This window comes from Biomphalaria glabrata, chromosome 12 (genome assembly GCF_947242115.1).
Source record: "Biomphalaria glabrata chromosome 12, xgBioGlab47.1, whole genome shotgun sequence".
Classification (NCBI taxonomy): Eukaryota; Metazoa; Mollusca; class Gastropoda; family Planorbidae; genus Biomphalaria; species Biomphalaria glabrata.
In genome coordinates, this window is record NC_074722.1 from 29,622,745 (window position 1) to 29,638,645 (window position 15,901).

Here is a 15,901-nt window from a genome sequence, read left to right on the forward strand (position 1 = left end):
TCAAGACCCTGCACGACGTCATCCCATGATGTCACCCCATGACGTCATCCCACGGTTTGAGCTGATGACTTAAAGTAACTTCATTTTAAAGTTGTCTGAAACTTACAAGAATTGTAGGACTTGGTTGCTGAATAGTAAAACATCTGGCTACTTTGAGGAAGGTTATGGTTTTTAAAATATCCTAATTTCTTTTTATTCTAGACTGCTCAATTGGATGTGTTGTGGATGGTTGTTGACTTGTAGCACCAAACTGCTCGTAGACAACTAAACCGCAGTAGGCGTTTTATTTTTTAACTTGTAAAATGTGAACTACTATGAATACCTTCTTTATAAAGAATACTAAAGGTAACTTGTATTACAATAGAGACACATTTTAACTTGAGATGAAATAAATACATATAATAGACTTTAGGAATAATATAAAATCGTATTTTGAACAAAATCTAACTCACTACAAAAACACGTCTTTTCTCTCTGGCAATCTGGAGTCGCCTGTCCTACCCAAGACAGCTGACGACAATGCCGCATATCTTGCATCATTCACACTACATAGCCACCAACCAATCACTAACCTCTTCCCACCATCATCATAGAAACACATACACACACAAGAGTATCCTACTAAATGTTTAGGTTAGGAGTATAACAGAGGTTGGGCGTTGTGCTCATCACACAAACCTTTGTTCAATATTGGCAACGGAAAAAAAAAATAATCTCCCTTCCTAGCAAGATTTTAAGGCACCGAATGATAGCGTAGTTTAGAGTCTAGAAATCTATTCACTGCTACGAACTGTGTCAGGTACTGTGTCCTAGAGTGTGAGAGATGCCTTCTGTTTGCTCCAGCTTATATTAATGAGTTAAAATTTCAAGACGCTATCTGAGCACACATCATTACTCAGCAGAAGCGTAGTACACAAGATTACAGTTGAGTGGCTTCATTATCGTCTGCGAATTATCGCCTGCAGCTAATTTAACATGTAGAAAATTTTGTATCTCCCTTAAGAAAAAAACAAAACAAAACTGTCTGCATCCGTTAATTAAGTTGAATGACCAATAGATTTGATTTATATTCATTCACAGTCTCTCTCTCTCTCTCTCTCTCTCTCTCTCTCTCTCTCCTTGCTTCTCAATCTCCCCATGTTTATACCGAGGGTTCTCTTTTTCTTTCTTTCTTTTTTGTTTCTCTTTTCAGTTTTGTTGCTGGTGTATTCTTTTAACTCTTAATAACATCGAAGCAAAAACTTTTTTATAAATTGCAAATGTTTTGTTTTTGTCCCGATTTAATGGATGAGTCACAATTTTGGATTAATTTGTTGAGCGAAGTAAAAATCGAAAACATTCTCCAGGAACAAGAAGCGAAACAAATTTTAATATTACTGTCTAATCCAGGGGTCGGCAACCTGCGGCTCGCGAGCCACATGCGGCTCTTTGGATGTTAAACTGCGGCTCTTTAGTTCCATGTGCAAATATTATTTATTTAATCGAAAAAAAAAAACATGTAAAAATCGTTCTGATTCGATTAACGAGTATTAGGCACTGATTCTATCTCTCAGCCACTTGTACTCGCTTTTCAGCGGACCCCGACCCCATGTCTTGAAATGTAACCTATTTCCAGGTGGAAGATATTAAACTTTCTTCTGCCTTATCACTTGATATATATGAGTCTTGCGACATAAAAGACACGGCACAATTTGCCATTTTTGTTAGGTATATGTCTTCCCAAGGTCCAAATAAAAAACTTATAGGATTGCTACCGCTCTCGTGACAAACTAGTGGAGAAGATATAGCGAATGCCGTGCAAAAATTCAATGAAGGCAACATAATTAATATAAATAAAATCGTTTTAATAGCAACTGATAGAGCCAGAAGTATGACAGGAAAAAATAGAGGGGCAACTACGATTTTCTGGCGGGAAAAGTAAAACGCGAAATTCTTATATTTTACTGAATAATACGCCAAGAAGCGCTTGTGTCCAAACATTTCCGGCCAAAATCGTTGGGTTCATGAATTTGGTAATCAAGATTTTTAACAGCATCTTATCAAAAGCACTCTACCATCGTCAGTTTAAAGAATTTTTTACGAAATGGAGATTCCGACCTCCTTCTTTACAATAAGGTGCTAGATGGCTTTCAAAAGGTAAGGTGTTGAAACGTTTTGCTTTGTGCCTGAAACGTTTTGCTTTGTGCCTGAAACGTTTGGCTTTGTGCTTGAATGAATTAATTCCTAAATGATCAAGGCATTTCTCACTTGAATTTGAGAACGACATAAGGTTGCAAGCATTTTATTTTATGGAGGAAATAACAGAGAAATTAAATGAGCTGAATCTAAAACTGCAAGGAAAGTAAAACACAGCCGATGTTTTGGTAGAAGAATGTTGTTGTTTTTTAAGAGAAATTTATTCTTTTTGCAGAAGATATTCAGAGCGGTCAATTACTTTATTTTCAATTTATAAAGCAATATTGCGATAAAACCAGCGCAACTGTTGACAAGAATATACAGTGCTTAACTTTTAACTACTAATAAATTAATACAAAACTTTAAAATACAAGAAAAGTAAAAAAAATTTCCTGACATTGAAAAAGGTGCCTGTACGCCATACCGGTGCGTACCGTCACAAAAAAAGCACTGAATACATATATAAAGATAAATATTTTTTCTTGTAAATAAATAGATTCGTTTTTTTTAATAAAAAAATTTGTTTATTGGAGTATTATTTATTGTTTGGAAGATAAGATAAGATTATGTGCATTTTGACCCCTCTGTCCAGCCCACTTTCTGTAAAAAAAAACAGGCTGCTATATGACGTAAACCAGGTCAATAGTTTATAAGAATAGCCTAGACAGTACAGTATACACACATCAATCAAACCTTCCTTAGAGAAGTGGTTCTCAATATGTGGCTCAAGGAGACGAGACGACCTGAAAGGTTCGCAGAAATATGAAAATTATATACAGTTAAAATAACTTCCTTGCTCCTAGCCAGTTTATCCGATCGGATGTTAATAAAAATGAGAAAGACCCTCACTGCTGTTTTATATGTCTATTACGTACTATTCTTCGACGAACTATTCTATATTAATACCAAGCATTTATGTAGCTTTTTCACTTAGGGGTCCGTCTGCAAGTTTTGACAATGTAAATGGGGTCCACAGGTCAAAAAAGGTTTGAGAGTTAGAGAGTTTTAGGTACACCGTCAAACTTTGTAGAAGAAAATGGTCTGTGCATTACTTCCCTTGAGCCGGGAGTAAAAGAATACGCCCATATGGGTAAAGGTTTAAGTAGATTTGTGTATATTTTTCTTAACAAAGGGACTTGATTCTAGGCAAATTTTGGAGAAAGTAAAGGTTGTGAAGACCACATAATCAGATCTGACAACGGAACTCTACTTTATATCATTAATTAAGTATTTTTATTTATTGATTCATGTTTTTTTTTTTAGGTACAATAAATAATTGTTAAAAGCATCAAGTTGATCGTGAGGGAGGAATAGCGTTAACAATTATTGAAGGCAAATTTAGCCATATTGTGCGCATTGAAAAGCGGTGTTTTGAACAGTAGCCTTGATTGGCCAACTCAATAACTTCGACCCTGAAACCTGTTAAATAATAATAAATGGCAATGTCTTCGATTCCGAAGATTAAGTACGAGTGCAGTGTTTCACATGACTACGCAAACCAAGTAGCGACCCACATATTTTCCTGCATCTCGTGCAGACAAAGCCGTTGTCCGCCGGCGGTCTAGTAAAGCTTTCTCTACGTCTTCTGCGCCTGTCTTCAATAATGGCTTTCCTTTGGGTCTCAAATGTGGCGAACTTAAGATGCCCCCCGTAAGCGCTATAAAGATCAACTCTGGCTCCATATCACCCTCACTGACATAGAGGATATTAGTTGGCAGCAGATGGCCTCTGAAAGACACATTTGGAGAGCTCTCACAGAGGCTGCGGAACCTGTTAAATACAGTGATGCCTAACTTAGAGCCCGCGAGGCATATCCAGCCGGCAACGCCTGGTATGCGGCCCTTCGAAACTTCCGCCCTCGGTGAGTAAAAAAAGCCACAGAACCTCTGTTACATGGATTTCAACATTTCGCGGCAAAGTGGCCCTGGGTGTCGGAAAATTATGTCTCCAGAGCCGAACACGATTGACCCCACTGTAAACTATGCTTTTGTCCTTAAGGCTACACACGTCAATGAGTTAATTAAGACTATGTGGAGAGGGAAAAAAGAACATAGTGTTAACACATGAGGACTAAAAAAAATCATCGTAAATGAAGCCGACATTGAGACATATCGTTTCCTGAACCTACAAAGTCTGCGAATAATGTATCAGAAGTGTAGCAATGACTGCCAAGATAGGCAACTCTTAATTGTATTTTTTTTTCTTCCAGGCTAGAGTGCATGTACTTTCTCAGCGTACAGTTTTCGACAAGTTCGTTGCTCACAACATTGACACCAGGAATGGACTTGGCGATAACTTGTCTATTATCTCACTTATCTTAGCACGAACTGCATGCAGACGGAAGAACCAAGCGGCTTTCGTTTTTCTATCAGTCAAAGGAATATTAGTAGCTGCAGGCTTCATTTCAAAAATACTTTAGGATACAAATCTAGATATAAAGAAATTCGATTCTCTCGGGCCTATTGCTAGTGTTTGTAAATATAAACTCTTGTCTGGTACAAATATTGTACACGTTTTTTCTTCCACTTCCCATTCTCGGGTCAAGTTGAAAATTTGCGCAATTATTCATTGTCGTTAACAAAATATGAAATAATCAAAAAAAATTAACCAATTAATTAATTAATTTATGGGTAATTAGTTTATTTAGTTTGATATTTTAAAAAGGGAAATAAAACTTACGGTATTGAGAGATGTGGCTTTAAATGTACAGTTCTTTACCTAATATAAGCTTTAATTGTTTTTTTGTAAAGCCTATCATGCAGGTCAAAGGTCACATTCGTGAGTAAAAATGTTTGCAACATGATTTACATTTTAAGGATGTTCATTCAGAGTTAGTCGACATCCTAGCCCAAAACCTCCCGCAGGACGACTGGGGATGGCAGCGGGAATAAACCCGGGACCATCGAGACGACCGAACGACAATCCAGGTTGTGTACCACACCATCAGGCAGTAAGTACTGAGCGTTACCCTGACCTTGACCTTTGACCACTACAAATACATGCAGTTGTCATTAGTTTGACTAGCAGAGCTACGTTCTCGCAGTGCTCAGAGAGAAAAAAAAACTAGTTACGTCACATCTTTGTTCGCTAATCACGACTAGAAAGGCGAGGAATAGTTTTGCGACGTCAAAAGTCGTCTTTAGAAACGGCGTGAGGCGAGACCATTCGTTACAGAAGACCTCAGCACTGTCCTGCAACGCTACAACCTGTGGGAAGTTTAGACCAATAGCTCGTTGTCAGGTCGTACTGGCCTGTGACGTGGCAACGAGCTATTGGTCTAAACTGACCACAGGTGGTGACCTTACAGATCAGTGCTCACACCTTCCATAACGATTGGTCTTGCGTATTTTTATAAAAAAAAAAAAAAAAAAAAACTCTCCAAGAAAAGTATGAAAAGAATCGCTCCAAGGAAATACAACTTAACAAAGGGTAAAATACTATGAAAGAAATTGATACCGATTGTACTTTCTCTTAAACAGAAGTACAGATTTGATAAGATTGAAACCATGACAGTTTTGACTACTAGATTTTACATAAATTATGATATGATGACAATGTCTTCGATTCCAAAGATCAAAGGTGAGTTCAGGTTTTCACGTGACTATGCAAACCCAGTTTCGACATGCATATTTGTCCATATTTGTTTGTTTTATATAGAAAATGGGGAGATAAATATTGCAGTATTGAGAGGTGTGTCATTAATTCAACGGTGCTTTCCCTTTACTCAATATGCGCTTTGTTTAAAAAAAAATAATTTTACTAGGCTTATATCAAATCACTCCGTCTGGCTGTCTGTCGTGTACAAATTTTGTGCATATTATTTTTCCAACTTCCCATTCTTGGATCAAAGTAAAACTTTAAACAAATTATTAAGTGTCTCCAACACAGAATGAATAAATAAAGATGATAACCAATTAATTAATTTTGTTTAATATAGAAAAAGGGAAATAAATATTAAAGCATTGAATTATTTGGTTGTAAACGTGCAGTTCTTTCCCTTATATTATTGTGTTTTTTTCTAAATTTTGTTGTTATGTTACATAATTATTTTGGTTAATGTGTCAAAAAATTGAATATTGAATGTTTATTATGCTTAGATCTATATATGTTGAATTTTTGAAAATATTTATGTCCCTTTTCTACAACACACACATAAAAAACAACAACAACCAACATTTGAATTGAAGAAATGAACCATCACACAAGCTACTCTTTCCGATAAGTCAACAGGGGAGTTAATCGTAACATAAGATACTCTGATGCATGGTCTATTATTCTTTCTGTTCAATATATAATGCTTATAATTTATTTATATAATTAATGCCCCCAGTCTGCATATCTAGCTTATATAACTATCAAAAGAATGAGTTATTGACAGAAGACAATAAAATAAAATGATATTAACCTTAAGAATTAGGCCTACTATCCTATTTTTTTTGACTACACCAAAACATAAATACAATAAAAGTAAAAGAGACACAAAATAGAGACTATATGTTCATACTTTATAAATATTCACATTTGACTTGAGTACTCAACACTAATTTGTGTCCCTAAGCGTAGAAACACCCCTGGGCAGAAGACTAAATGTAAAATAGCAATAATACATCAAGTATTGTATCAAAACTTATGCATACCAAAACGCAACGTACTAAACTAACCTACTCTGTAAGACACGGATATTTTGGTACATTCCTTAATCAATATGCTAATATAGATTCTTATAAGCGCTCTTTCTCACCAAGTGCCATCGGGGCATGGAAAGGGTTGCGTAAACCAGGCAGGAAAACCAATGACGTAGCAGTGTCTAAGACTCTAATTAACATGTAAAACTAGATTAACATATGGATACGAGAAGGAAGTATCTATCTACTGTTAGGAAAGAACATGCAAGTGATGAGAGAGAGTCAGAACATTTAAAAGTATAGAAGAACGCACTGTCTGGTCAGATTTTGAACAGCCAACACAAAGTTGGATGTGATTAACACAGACTAAGTTCTACGTGACTATCTAACACAAACTCAAATTGATGAGACTATCCAACACAGACTAAGTTCGATGTGACTATCCAAAACAGATTAATTTTTTGATTTGTCTAATGACTATCCAAAACAGACTAAGTTTGACGTGACTATCTAACACAGACTAATTTATGCCACATTTCAAACACAGACTAAGTTAAATGATTATCAAACATAGCCTCAGTTTAAAGTGTCTATTTTCGCAAGCTACTAAATCAATGAAAAAAAAATGTAGAGAGATGAAACGACGGCGTTCTGTTGGAAAAAAATTAACAAATAAAAAGTGAGGGGGGGGGGGAGTCAAAAAGAGAATAAATCTAGATTTAGGCTAAACGTCAGCCAAAAGTATTTCAATAAAATGGTGTAAATTGTGAATAGGTCTACCATAAACCTAAATATATATATATGACTATGAGGCCCACTGGCGGATCCAGGGGGGGGGCGGTAGGGGCGATCGCCCCCCCCCACTCGGCCGACCCCCCCCCCGAAGGGGGGGGGCGGACGAATTTTAGTATAGAAGTCACACAATTTGTATACGAATTTATTACTTATGTTAATAATATATACTAATTATTTATATTTCAAACTTTTTTTAGATTATTTCGCCCCCCCCCCTCTAGTATGTTGGCCGATTAGGTGGGGTCGGGAGGGGGCGATAGCATCAATCCGCCCCCCCCCCCTCAACCATAAACTTTTGAGTGGGGGGGGGGCGGTCCAATTTATTTGTAGAAATCACAGCTTGCCAAAATAATCAATTAAATATCTATATGATTAAAACTTGTTATTGATATTTTAACCGATCCTTATATTATGTCGTTCCCCTGTTGTCCGATTGGTGTGTGTGTGTGGGGGGGGGGGCGAAACCTCTACTGCCCTTCCCACCTAAACCCTTTGAGTGGGGGGGGGCGGTCCTACTTTTATGGAGAAATCATAGTTTGTGAGCAAGATTAGTTGCATTGTTATATAAATTTGATATTATGTCGCTCTCCTTCAGGTATCTTGGCCGATTCGGTGGGGTAAGGGGGGGGGCGATTGCATGTACTGCCCTCCCCGCTCTAGCCCTCTGAGTGGGGGGGGGGCGGGCATATTTTTATGGAGGAATCATAGTTTGTGAACAAAAATAGTTGAATTTCTATATAATTGATATGTGAAACCATTTGTATATTATGTCGCACCACACTCTAATCTCAAATTTTATGATTAGTAAATATAAAAAGAAAAAGGTGGGAGGGGCGATACATGCCATCTTCTTTCCCTCATCGGACGAAGCAATAATTTTTCTTTTTGTATTATAGTTAAGAAATTACAAAATGTAAAAAAAAAAAAATCAGCCACTAATATAATTTATATATGCTATAAATTAAATTCTCGGATCGAGTGGCCCTACCCTTATTCTTTAATGCCAAATGCAATCATTAGCAGAAATTATAAAAAGGAGCGAGGATAAATCGTTTTCATTCTACCGCCCCTCCCATTTCCAGAAAGAGTTTATGTAATTTCACATGAATTTATCATAATTATTTTAAGAAAGACTTTGCTTTGGAAAAGTTAGAATTCAAACAAAAATTTTCAGTATAAGAGTCACGATTGAGATGAGTAGCCTTTATTCCAACCTCTACTCAATCTAATATTTTTCTAGTTAAATTTGGACTATAACTAACAATTTATGATTGAATTTTATTGAATATTATTTATCGAAGCCTTAATCTAAATATGTGGGGTATCTGATCTTTTCAAGGAACAAATCGGTTTTATTTGCAATGTATTAAGGGCGTATACATTCAAATTAGAATATTTTTCAAGTACAACATTATTGAAAAGGTCCTTTTTTAATAGGATGAATAATAAGCTTTAGGTAAGGAGAATGCATTTCTTCAGTGAAGAATGCAAGAAAATGCTTTTAGCGTCGGGGCTTCGCCCCGAAAATCACTGATGAATAGTGAGCTGTAGTTGTCAGGAGCAGGCGTTTCTGCAGTGAAAAATGCAAGAAAACGCTTTTTGGCGTCGGGGCTTCGCCCCGAACTCCACTGATTAATAATGAGCTGTAGATGTCAGGAGAATGCGTTTCTTCAGTGAAGAATGCATGAAAACGCTGTATGCGTCGGGGCTACGCCCCGAAATTCACTGATGAATAGTGAGCTGTAGATGTCAGGAGCAGGCGTTTCTGCAGTGAAAAATGCAAGAAAACGCTTTTTGGCGTAGGGGCTTCGCCCCGAACTCCACTGATTAATAATGAGCTGTAGATGTCAGGAGAGTGCGTTTCTTCAGTGAAGAATGCAAGAAAACGCTTTTTGGCGTCGGGGCTTCGCCCCGAACTCCACTGATGGATAAAGAGCTGTAGATGTCAGGAGAATGAGTTTCTGCAGTGAAGAATGCATGAAAATACTGAGAAATACTGCTTATTTATTGTTATATATATATATATATATATATATATATATATATATATACATATATATATATATATAAATATATATATATATATATGTGTGTGTGTGCTGTACGCACGTTTATGTATAGGGTTAGGGTTTACTGGGCGTTAGGGTTAGGGTTTGGAAAAAAATCGCCCCCCCCACTCCAAAGTTCTGGATCCGCTAGTGATGAGGCCCACCATTTGTATGAAAGTAATATACAAAAGAAAACAACAACTAGCGATAAAGACGAGATTTTTGAAGATACAAACATAATTTATTCCTAAGGAACGAAATAAGAGTTTGATGGTAAGAGTTTGATGGTAAGAATTTGATGGTAAGAGTGTGATGGTAAGAATTTGATGGTAAGAGTTTGATGGTAAGAGTTTGATGGTAAGAGTTTGATGGTAAGAATTTGATGGTAAGAGTTTGATGGTAAGAGTTTGATGGTAAGAATTTGATGGTAAGAATTTGATGGTAAGAAGAAAGAAAGAGGTTTGCAAATATAAACATAAAATAAATCATAAAAATGTTTCGGGAATAATTCTACGTGACAGAGACAAAGAAGTTTAGAGATTGTAAATCCATTTCGCATATTTAACAAACCGCAGTCAATTCCCCAATCAATATATAAAGTAATACATACCTGAATAAAGAATTAAGTCTTGTGATTGAATCAATTTGATGAATTACACAGAAGCTAGTACACATGTGTTTACTATCACAATGCTCCTAAGTGAACACACGGGGATGTGTATCTGTTAAGGGGAAAAGAAACAAAACTGTTTTTCTTATAACACAGACGGCGATTGTCTACTAGAGACTCATCTTTATTTTTTTCTCTCTCTTTCTCTCTCTCTCTCTCTCTCTCGTGTCTCTAGACAAGTGTGTGTGTCTTCGCGTGTGTCAGTACGTGTGCAGGGTGAAACTGAGCTCCTAGACACATGCCAATAGGTGAGATAGAGAGAAAGAGAGAGTCTGGTCTAACGAACACTGCTCACCTTTACCATGCAGGCTCACGAGCATACACATGCACTCACGCGCGCACAGACTAAGAGCATCTTCTTTTGTACCTTTTTTTTTTTCGTCAGTTACTCTTTCCTCTTCTCTTTTTTTCCCCTCCCTCACTATTTTCATTTCATCCTCCAATAATTTATCCAAATATTTTTTTTCCTCTTTTTATTTTCATTTTCCCCCCTTTTTTGCCATCTTTACCCCTCTCCCTCTCTCTCTTTCTCTCTCTCTCTCTCGTTCTCTATTTCACTCTCTTTTTCACTCTCTCTCCCTCTTTTTCTCTCTTTCTGTATTTCACTCTCTTTTCTTTTTTTACTCTTTTTCTCTCTCTCTTTCTTTCTCTCTCTCTCCCATCTCTCTCTACCAGATCTCTCTTTCTCTTTCTCTCTCTTTCACTCTCTCTCTCAATCGTTTTTACCTGTCCCATGACTTCTGACTTTTCTCTCCAGGTATTTTTTTTTCTATTCATGTTGGCTGTCTGTCAGCTACAAAAAAAAAAAAAAAAAGATTTCCAGTGCTTCCAATGGCTGGCTATACCGTTACAGTGAAAAGCCAGAGCAGACCCATTGGCCTACTATTGCAGGGGCCAAGTGAAGTTTTTTAAGTTGCTCGTGGAAGTAGTCCCACAGTCCCACTTGGCTTACACCGGCTTGCCTGTTTAATGGTTTAGTGTTACGCGGAAGAAAAAAAGTCCTTTGTTTACTATGACTTTCCAAACGATGGTTTAGTTGTGCTTTAGAATGTTGCTGTCCATTTTGGAGTGTTGTACATTGGGAAAAGGCTAACCGGTTCGGTTAGACCGTTAGAGTGGTTCTGTAATGCTTGCTTTGGCCCTAATAAGCCTTGATAATCCAAACGCTTGGTGAATGTATCAAAAACTACTAGTCGGCCGGCGGCGTAACATACGCCGCTATTTTGCAGGGCCTGCCTTAGGTCACTGCAACCTATGTGACCGCAGTGGGCCCCGCACTTTCATGGAACCCGCGCTAATTCTAGGTGTATACATTATTAAATTAAACCATTTTATAACTTATAATAGAATTCCCGATTACCAGGAGCTCCTGGAAATCTCCGGAAATTATTAAAATCTTCAGAAAACTCATACAAATCTCCTGAAATATATAGAAAAAAATTGTCATTTTGGGGTGTCATTCAATATGGAAAACACGCCTCCTACGCGCGATAAATAAAAACGGCATTATGTATTAGCCGTAATTTTGGAATCTGGTGAAAGAAGCTTCTCGCACCTCAAACTAATGAAGAACTACTTGAGGTCAACAATTCTCGTAGAAAGATTGAACCATTTGGTAATTCTTTCTATTGAGCGTGATCTATGTAGGAAATATAATTTTTTGTGATATACTGTTTGACTTCGTTACACGAAAGGCTCGTAAAGTAATACTGTACTTAGTAAAGAATGAATAAAATGCAAAGACGAATGTATTTTCTAATATAAACTCTTAATTTTCACTTATAATCCGTATCCCTACCCAAACTGGGCCCCGGGAATTCCGTTTCGCATACGGTCCCACAATGGTTGGGTCCGGCCCTGCTATTTAGTGACTGGTGAATACAGAGTAGATTACTTGTTCTCCACTCCCCACACCCCTCCTCTTTTTTTTTTTTTTTTTGCCGCTCAAACTACGTGGGGAGAAATACAAAAGAGTGATCTTTCTATGATTTCTTGGTCTTAGCCTGATCTGGAAACCACTGCACGGTTCATCTCTGATATAGGATTATGCCTACTGATCTGACCCCTCCGACATGTAGAATGAGAACGAAGAAGAATGGGAATAAATTATGTTGCTATACAGTGACCAGGGGCGGATTGGGTGCCTAAATCGGCCCTGGCAATAGCCTACTTATTATCGGCCCATATCATGCTTATCATATGATGGACATGGAATCTTGCCATGGAAAATCTTATAGACCAGTGATGCCCAACCTAATTCGGCCTGTGGGCCATTTTAATTTCTGACACTCGTGTCGCGGGCCACATCACCTTAAAAAAAATTGACTTGAAATGATTGCTTTCTAGTTCTACATTTATGTTAAAAATAAAGCTTATCTATGGCAGGGTTTAGCTCCCTTTCTGCTAAAGCAAAAATTAAATGAATTAATTAGTAGTAATTGAAAAAATAATTGGTTAACTTTTGGATTGATTGATGAAAAACTTACAGCCACACATCGTGCTGATAAAAATGTTCGCATATTTGTTAAGGTGCTGTTAGGGCTTTTCATTTGTTACACCTGCAATGTAAATAGTGCGTTTGAAGACCTAAATGATGTCTGGCATTTCGTATTGTTGTAAACCTGGTGGTGACACACAGATGGGGGTAGTGCTGTGTGTTTTTAGCCTACCCAAATCGCCACAGTCCAGCGCAGGTCGAGCGGTCAACCGTGACCAGTGACAGCACACGCCAGTTCGGCAAGGACCAATGTCGTAAATATTACGCTCGCAAGTCACGGCGAAAGTGATCAACCGGAGTGGTTAAGAAGGTTCCAGTAGGCCAGTAGAGACACTATATAAGAGCGAGTGTGTCAGAAAGACTTCACTTCACGTTACCTCGCAATGTGACCAGTACGAGGCGAGAACCAGCACGGTGTGTGAAGTCAGTGCGGAGCAGAGACTATGTTTTTGTAAAGACAGTGTTAATGTTGTTTCCAATTGCGATGTATTTGAAATTAAACTGACTGATACTTTGGAGCCCTGAGTTGTGAGGTTCTTTAAGCTTATTGTGTCGTGTGGTGCAGTTTGAAGGAAGCCTGTTTAGTAGGAGAGACGTAACAGTATGACACTTTTAGTGGTCGCCATAGACGAAACTGCACCAAGATTTCCCAAAGCTATCTGAAATTTAGAGATCGAGCACAGGACAATTGACCACGAGCAAACAATTCAGTGGAGGAATGGCAACAATCATTTCAGCTGTCTATTGAATGTCTACAAGTTGATCACTCACTTCCTGAGAATACAGGAGAACACTGAAAAAATACATACATCTTAGACACAATGCTGAAAGCTGAAAGCAAGACAGTCTTGCAGCTATATTGCCAATGATGAAGGAATGGAAACATGCCACTAATGTAAAAAAAAATAGGTGCCGTTACTCAGTGATGGATTGCCTAACTTTTAACTACTAATAAATTAATAATAAATGTTAAAATACAAGAAAAGTAATAATTTCTCCCCACATTGAAATATATATATATATATATATATATATATATATATATATATATATATATATATATATATATATATAATATATATATATATATATATATATATACTTATTTCTAACTGGTCACGCCCGACGTTTCGATAAAGTTCTTCTGAAAATAAAACACGTGTTGATGTTGCCTGTCCAATGTCATGTATTGTTCTGCTAACTAGTCTCCTAAAAAATTGGAAAACAATGCTCAGCTCGCGCCATTTATAGTCTTAACAAAATTGCTCCCCCAGCCATTTTATATAATATTTATATTCGAGTAAACGTTTGATATTAAGAGCGTCCTTAGCGACCGCGTCAACGGGAGTTCTCTACCCTGTAAGAATCGTTATTTATAGTACACTCAAGGCTGCTAACCGTTGCATTGATAAAGACAGCGCTCTTCTCAATCCTGTACTCTCCCCACAAGGAACCAAGACTTTATGTAGACCAGACCGTAATGTTTTCTTCCTGAGACAAGTCGTACAATCATCTTTCATTACGTTGGTAGTGGTAATTGTCTCAAGAAGTTGAGCTGTTTCTTTTCTTCCGACTGTGTTAAGGAGAGAATCAGAAAAAGGATTGCCGGGAACTTGGCAAGCCTCGACGTCGAATGGGTCACTAAATAAAAGAACAAAGTAATCGAGATGTACTCAAGTGCACTCTTGGGGTCAGAAGATTTACATTAAATCACATGACTTCATTTCGGTCATATTATAGTATAAAGCTGATAATACTTTCTGATTATTGCATCAAAAATCACAACACTACCATATTTAAATGAACTTTTTGAACAAAAATATCTAAAAAAAAATCGAAAACATTTTGGAAGAGAACAGCCCCCCACTCCAACTTAATTACGTCATATCGTCGCGAAGTGGGCGACTTCTGTCAATCAAGACTAGAACAGAGCGGTATAAAAACTCGTTCGTTCCTAACTCGGTCAGACTATATCAACGCCACTGGTTGATCAGGAAATATGAAAAGGATCAAGATGCTTGTGTGTAGTCGCTGAATGAACTCTTTATGTTGTGTCTGTTGTATTTATGTGAATGTTTCTGTTGTGTTGTCTTTATATGAGAAATCATAACAAATTTCCATAAGGATCAATAAAGCAGTCTTAGTCATCAAGTCGTTTGTGAGTTCACTTTCTTATCAATCTAGAACACAAGTTATCTCTTGTTTTATACTTCATAAAGCAATACAATTATATTTCAATACAAGTCTAAGGCCTCCTTCAGTCGCGAAGCAACAACGGATAATCTCATGGAAATAAGATGACTGCCTGGGCATTAGCTGTGGTCGGAACGATGTCGCCCACACATCAGTTCCCCCCCTCTCCACGCAGCTGATGTATCCAAAGGAACGGAAGTGCCGATACAGTTTGGGGTCAGCGGCGTCGACTGTTCTGCCAGGGTGTAGCACTGAGTGCTGCAAGCTGCATTAGGGTCGCCAGCTCCTGATTTTATTCTCGGGGTTTACTTCCAAAGCCTTTCCCATGATTGGGTATAGCTGCAAGGCAACAGAGGTTTGAATTCAGAGTTTTCCTACTCCTAGGTGTGTAGCCAGCCATGGCGAACGTGCCCCACCTGCCCGAAGCTTACTGGTTAAGGCGCCAGTTACTCGCCTTTGCCCCTTCTTCTGTTAGTGAAAACAGTTCCTCCGGACTCAATATCTGAGCCACACGTGAAGGCCAGGAGTTGGACTGGTTGTAAGAGTTTATTTGAGAGGCATGCCATTAGGAAACATTTTATAGGTAGTGGAGTGCTTACATCTATTACCACTTCCGGCAATGACAACCTTGCGGAACCAATACAAGTATACAATCAGGGCCGGCCTTGCGAATTGCTCAATTTTTTTTTAATTAATTAGATCATTATAGCAACATTTGCGACAATACAACGTGCATAGGAAGCAACTCAATGGGTGCCTGTGGGTTAATTAAAGTTACGTTAATCGTACGGATTCTTACTGTCAACACCAAATATGTTAACCCTATAAGTCCTACATCTGTAAAAGCCTTTGACAAGAGCCATGACTGATATTGATATGTTGAATGTAAATTGTTGGG

General features: G+C 37.8%; 1 protein-coding gene across 1 annotated transcript in view; it reads right to left on the minus strand.

The window, feature by feature from the left end:
• Positions 1-10,682, minus strand: part of LOC106067754 (uncharacterized) — a 92,183-nt gene extending 81,501 nt beyond the window's left edge. Inside the window, exon 1 of the mRNA XM_056006582.1 lies at positions 10,254-10,682. The gene's annotated coding sequence lies outside the window, so the exon portion shown is untranslated. The remainder of the gene's footprint in view (positions 1-10,253) is intronic.
• Between the last annotated feature and the right edge of the window lie 5,219 nt (positions 10,683-15,901).